The sequence below is a fragment of the Nannospalax galili genome, unplaced genomic scaffold (assembly GCF_000622305.1).
Source record: "Nannospalax galili isolate Female #2095 unplaced genomic scaffold, S.galili_v1.0 scaffold2818, whole genome shotgun sequence".
Taxonomy (NCBI): domain Eukaryota; kingdom Metazoa; phylum Chordata; class Mammalia; order Rodentia; family Spalacidae; genus Nannospalax; species Nannospalax galili.
This window is the reverse complement of record NW_008341201.1, coordinates 244,058-250,915: the sequence shown is the minus strand read 5'-3', so window position 1 is coordinate 250,915 and position 6,858 is coordinate 244,058. Positions and strand designations below refer to the sequence as shown.

Here is a 6,858-nt window from a genome sequence, read left to right as displayed (position 1 = left end):
AGCAGCATTCCTCCATGGCCTGTGTTCCAGCTCCTGCCTCCAGGTTCCTGCCCTGAGTTTCTACCTTGGGCTCCCAGATGAACTGTGACCCAGGATATGTAAGCTAAATAAACCCTTTCCTCCCCAAGTTGGTAGTGGTCAGAGTATTTTGTCACAAGAATGAAGAAACAAACTAGAACAAGAACTAAGGCTGCACCTTCACAAATGTCCTGTCCTGTTCTTTGTCCATGGCCCTTCATGTCTTCTGAGGCAACAGCACACGGAGGATTCTTACACATTACCACATTCTGTTCCCAGCTTGAGCTGTATCCCCCACCCCCGCCCAGAACCGCAGCCTCTGTATACTGACCCTGAGGAAATACTTCCCACAAGATTTCACCTCAATGATACTGGTCTCTTCTTGGTCACAGCTTATTTTTCAGCCCCAGGTGAGAAGCATACATTATCCCAGTAAGGCAAAGCATTCACCTCAGTGGTTCTGGTCCCTTGTTAACCACAGCTGATTCTTCTGCACCAACTGACCAGAAACCCCAGATTCTCAATTTGAAATGTCATACAAATAGTCCTGATTGTCTTTGATTCCCTTGAAACAGCAGAGGCCTCTATCATCCCCATTCCCTCAGCACTATTTTCCAAGTTCCCACAGAACAGCCTGCTAGGCTCTGAGCACTCAACAAGTTTTCCAGCCCAAACACTTACATAAACTTCAAAATGAAATAAACAAACAAAAAGAAAACTGGTCAGGTCCACCAGGGCAATATCCCATTGCCTGGCACCAAATTTTGTTCTAGCATTGTTTCTCTTCCTATGATAAAACACTATGACCGACCAACTTGGGGGACAGGAGGAGGTTTTATTTCAGCTTACAAATTACAATCCATCCTTCAGTTAAACCAAGGCAGCAGCTCAGGGCAAGGACCAGGATGCAGGAATTGAAGTACAGCGGATGGAGGAACATTGTTTACTGGCTCGCTCCTCTAGCCTGTGCTCATCCTGCTTTCTTATACAATCCAGGACCACCTGTCTTGGAATGGAATCTCCCACATCACTTACACACCAAGAAAATGCCTCAACAGACATGGCTCCTGGGCAATTGATAGAGACAATACCTTAACTGAGGTTCCCTTTTCCTGGGTGTGTCCAGTTGACAATGGAAGTTATCCAGTAAGTTATCCCTGGGACTTAAATTAAACACCTATTGACAAAAAAAGAAAGATTAAAAAAGAAAAAAAAGATGGAAAACAAAGAATCAAGTTTAGAGTCAGTTAAAAGGAACAGGTTTTGTGAGCAAAGAATATTCATAAGGGTTGCCAGTTGCAAGTTTTAAATGCATGTTCTCCAGTCTCTTTGGGTTAGGCCAGTGTGGAGGTCAGCCGCATTCCAGAGGAGCCAGCATGTGACAGGAAGGAGGGCTTCAGAGAAAGAGGGAAGGCCAAAGTGCTAGGGACAACATGCTTAGAACAGACATAGAAAGAAAAAAAGTTAGTGCTTGTCAAAGTGACTCAAAAAATGGGCCAGATATATGGAGCTCCATGGGTAAAGTCCTCAAAGATACAGTGGTATGGAGCAGGAATTCTGAGACGGTAAAGTACACTGTTTCATTAAAGAGATAATTATTCCTCCAACTCTTTGGCAATTTGGAGGTGGAACTGCCTCCCAGAGGGGTGATCTTTGGCCAGGAAATGGACATGCCCAACTAGGAAGTTAGTTCTCTACCCAGGCCAGAGATTCCATTTTCTTGATCTGAAGGACAAAGGCCTTTACTGCCCTCTGAAGAGAGGTGACCTTAAAACTATTTAGAAGGTAAGCTGAGTCTGTGAAATAGATATAACCCATTTTTACTATGAAGATACAGAGAACCAGTTTGAAGGCTGTTCACCAGAAGGGGTCACTGTCTAGACTGTAGTGTCAGGCCCCACCTCCACTTACAGCCTCCAGACAGGGGGCTCATTCAGGAGGAAGTAAGAAACCTCAGCTCCCTTCTGACAGTCCTGATCAAGCAACCAAGGACGTTTTTGGAACTTTTGCTTTGGATCCCATGTCTCACTCACCAGTTTGTACTTCCTGTTTCCATCATTTGTCCCTCTGAAGAGAAAACCCTAACTACCATTTAGGGAATTGGTCTATCCTCTCTCTCTCCTCTCCCTCTCTCTCTCTGTTGATGCACTCCTCTGAAACAAAGAGAGCAAACCTATGTGCTCTATTTGCCTCTTCCTTTCCACATTTCCTGGTTGCTTAATATTTTCCCAGTCTTAGGAGCTCCATATATGTTGCTGATTGGAGAGTTCAGGCAGCTGGAAATTCCTGTTGGAAACAGCACCACTTCCCTTTGCTTGCAATGGTAGAAACTTTGCATTGTCTTCTTGAAGAAATCATTTGGGTCTTCCATTCCAGTGGGGACACTTATTTACATTCATGGCATTTTTGTAATTAACCCAATAATGACCAGACTTAAATGAGATACAGCAACAAAGTCTAAATACTGTGCCCCAATCATTACCAATACCTGGAGAATGAATTTCTTCTTCATTGATGAAAGTGGATGTACACCATGATAGAATAATGAATTCTATGTCCTTCATGCACTGAAGGAGTGGAGGGGGGAGGGGCAGAATAGAAAAAAAAAGCCAAAATAATGGAAGCCATTTCTAATGGTATTTTTTTCTTCTTCTCCAGAGATGTACTTCATGTAACTGCCTTCAGAAGTTGTTATTGGCAATCTCTGGCTGCCAATAAAGAAATCACAGGTGTTAGAGATGTAGGGTTCTATGGGTCCCCAATCATGTTTCCCTCATTACATTCTCCAGCTCCACATTGTACGAACTTATTTCCTTTTTTTCCTTTTTTTTTTTTTTTTTTTTTAAATAGTTTATGTATCCTTGTAGCCCCAACTGGCCTGGAACTCACTATGTAGACCAGGCTGGCCTTGAACTCACAGAGATCTGCCTGCCTCTGCCTGTGCCTCCCGACTGCTGGGATTAAAGGCATGAGCCCCCATGCCCAGCTATGAATTTATTTTCTAAAGAGGCTGTTCTTCAATATTTGAGTGACGAAAACACCGGATGATTCCTTAAAAAATAAATAAATAAAATGAAACAGCTGCAGTCAACTCCCTCTCAGGGAAAGAGAATCTCTTCCAGGGTCCTGCAATAAATTTTCAAGTGAGAAATGCACCCTTTCCTCTCAATTTAAGAGATGTCGGAAGGATAAAACTCATTGTTAGCCACACTTAGATATTTCTTTGTGCTCCTCACCTCACAAATCCCCATATGTGGTGAAAGATACTTTAAGTTCAAACCCCTATAAATTATGTAAGATATTTGAACAGAAGGAGGAATGTAGCTGAGCTTTTAAATAGAAGACTGACAGCTGTTTTCTCAGCCTGGCTGGAAGTTTGAAAAGTAAGAATTATGGCGGAGCATAAGGTGTAGGTTGTATAACCTGGTGACTTCTTGTTGTCTGCCATTAGCAAGTCAATATGCTGTGGCTTAACCTCCTGTTTGTATCCTGGACAATTTTTCTTTGACCTTCTACTCAAAGGATTTCTCAAATGACCTTTGCACCTCTTAGACCCAGGACCTCTTACAAATCTTCATGCTTTCTGGCCTCTCTTGGAAATATACAAACACAATACCACTTCGAATTTTTTCCACTTGTCTTCTGATAGCTCCTGTTTCTCGGTTCCTGACCCTCCTTAGGTTGTCCTTTCCTGATGTCCCAACTCTGTTATTGTTTTGCTTCAGATCCAAAAAAACAAAACAAAAACAAAACAGTATCCTTAAAGACATATGTAGCATTGACAAATTTGTAGATGACTCAGGACATCGGTTGTGTGACAAAGGAAGCTAACTCTGCAGTTTTGAATGTGTCTCCCCTAAGCTTTAGGTATTTTAACACTTCCCCCAGTTAGTGGTGCTTTTTGGAGGGTTAAGGGCAGCAGCCTTGCAGAACGAAGACAGTCACTGTGGGTGGCTTGGACCCATGTCATGTGTCTGTCTCTCTTCTTTCTGTGGGCTTGGAGATCCGAGATCGCCACTTTCTGATCCACCTGCCTCTGTATTCATCCCCTATCTGTCACTTTGGCTCTTTCCAACTGACTTTCAACATAAGCCAAGTCAGCTCTTCTTTCAATAAGTTGCCTTGATCATGGTGTTTTATCACAGCAACATAAAAGTAATTAACATACTGATTTTGACCTTTTGGACTCTTTCTCTTTAACAAATAAACTTTTCCTTCAGTAAGTTGCCCTAGCCACGGTATTATATCATAGCACCAGAAAAGTAACTAGCAAACTGATGTGACCTACCAGGACAGCTCCTGAAAAACATATGAAAGGGTTGCAGAGACAGGCTTGTCTTTCTAAAACAACACTTCATGTTGAAAGCAGATGATTTACCAAGGACTGGGAAGCAGTCGCAACAAAACACTGACAAGTGTATTTTGCATCTTGCACACAGACTGAGGTTATAGCTTAGATCATGGAAGCTGAGGAAGGAGTATATAGGACTGAATGTTAGTAAAAAACTAATATACCTCAGTGATGCTCTGCAGATGACCCAAGGCTGAGGGAAATACGAGGATCCTCTCTGACTTCTGCTTGGAAAAAGAGATAGATGCTGTCTTTGTTTCTTCATTGCTGTGACAAAACACTCTGACCACTACTAACTTGGGGAGGAAAGGGTTTATATATCTTACATCTCCTGGGTCACAGTTCATCAGGGAGCCCAAGTAGGTACAACATAGGCCCACCTGCCCAGGGATGGCACCACCCACAGTGAGCTGGGCCCTCCCACATCACTCAAGAATCAAGAAGATGCCCCTCAGACATGGCCACAGGCCAGTCCAATGGAGGCAATTCCCCAATTGAGGCTCCCTCAACCCAGGTGTGTCAAGTTCACACTAAAGCATCCAGCACAGATGCCCATGGTCTTCACAGAGAAAGGAAATGGAAGGGGAATTTAGAAAGCAGAGGGAGATGTTACTGTTAAGCAACCAAGCAGACTCAGTCACATAGTTCACCACATAATATGCATTTCTGTGTTCCAGAATTTATATGAATATCACTTGACCATGTTCCTATGTATGTACATGTGCATGTATGTTTGTGGTTGAATACATCTGCATGCATGCAGAGCCTGTGTTTGCATCTTGCTTCTATGAAGCACCCTAGAATGAGCAAGGGAGTGTAACCTCCTCTCCAAGTTTATTTTTTAGTTCCTCAGAATAAATAACTCAAAGTGCAATTTTTAGGTGAAACAGTGGTTGTATTTTGTTCTAATTTGCTACCTGTGACTTAAAAAAATACCATCCTCTAAAACAACTTGGGTGGAGGTAGGGTTTATTTCAGCTTACAGGTTATAGTTCATCATGAAGGGAAAGCCAGGGCAGGAACTCAAGGCAGGAACCTGGTAGCTGGAGCTTGGTGGAGAAACAGTGGATGAACACTTCCTAGCTGTTTGCTAAGTACGGCACTCTCCACAGTGGGCTGGGCCATTGCAAATGAATGAACAATTAAGAAAAGGTCCCACAGATGTGCTCACAAGCCAGTCTGACGGAGGAAATTCCTCAGCTTGGACTTCCTCTTCTCAGATATGTCAAGCTGACAACCAAGATTTCCCATCACTTTTAAAGGAATAATTTCCCATCATTTTTAAAGGAATAATGTTTTCCCTTTTCGTCATAACATGCTTGCTACCAACCATATATACAGGATCCCTTTCTCCATATGCTGACACATACTTAGCTTTTGACTTTTTCTACTGTATGTGTGAACCAATGTTCCCAGAAAAATTTCAGATTGAAACTGTGCATTCTACAAAGACTGATCAAGTGATTAGAACGTCAGTGATTTTGTAGTTTGGAATGTTGCCAGATCTAAGCCTAATTACCTTTTATCTTGGGTCATCTTTAGCCCCTTAAATAGCCACTCCTTGCTCAACATTTTTTTCTGACTTAACATCCCATGAGTAACAGATAGAAACCTTTTGGATGTAGTAACTCAACTCAGCAGACCACCATGTCCCACCAATCAAAAAGCTAAGAATGTTATCTGATAGTAGTTGAGACCTATAGTAAAAATCCGCCCCCCAGCTTTTCAATGATCTTCTTCCTGTATGTATCCAGCAACTTATTTGAAATACCTCTTGATTTATGACTTGTCTTTGTTCTCTTACTATAAAAGGTCCATAAAAGTGCTACTACGTTGGAACATGGAATTTTGTGTAACCCAAATCTGTGTTCCCGGGCCATGGTCACTCATATTTGATCCAGAATAAGCCATCTCATATCCCCTTTGAGGTGAGAATTATGCTTTTGTATTGACATATGTAAGTTAGTGTGGTGTGAGGGAAGTGTATGTGCATGTTTGTGTTTGTGTGTATGTGTGCACGTGTGTGTGTGGGTGTGTTTGTGTGTCTGTATATGTCTGTTTATTAGCAACCTTGGGGACACCCACGGTTGATGTTGGGGGTGCTCTCTGAATCATTCTCCACTTTTATACTGAGCCAAGTCTATCACTGAACCTACAGCTTGACATTTTCTAGTCTGCCTAGCCAGTTTTCTCCAGGAATACTGTGTCTACATCCCAAACTGGGATTCCTGGAAGGCTGCCATGCCACCTGTATTTAAATGGTTGCTGGGGGTCTTGAGTGCCAGATCCCAAGTTTGTTCTTACTTCAGGGTAAACAGTGTATCCACTATGCCATCCCCCCAGCACACCTTTCTTATTTTGAATCCAGCCGTTTTCAGTCATCCTAAGTACAATCAGGTGGTTGATTCTACTTCCCTAATAATGACTCTTGCAGGGCATTTTTCCTAGTGTCCTTGTGTTCTCTTAGGACATTTCTATTCAGGTCCTTT

General features: G+C 42.5%; 1 protein-coding gene across 1 annotated transcript in view; it reads right to left on the bottom strand.

Annotated features, from left to right (window-relative positions):
- Window positions 1-6,858, bottom strand: part of LOC103737032 (E3 ubiquitin-protein ligase HACE1) — a 74,363-nt gene that overhangs the window by 4,577 nt on the left and 62,928 nt on the right. The window contains exon 7 of the mRNA XM_017799053.2: window positions 1,110-1,195. The gene's annotated coding sequence lies outside the window, so the exon portion shown is untranslated. The remainder of the gene's footprint in view (window positions 1-1,109; window positions 1,196-6,858) is intronic.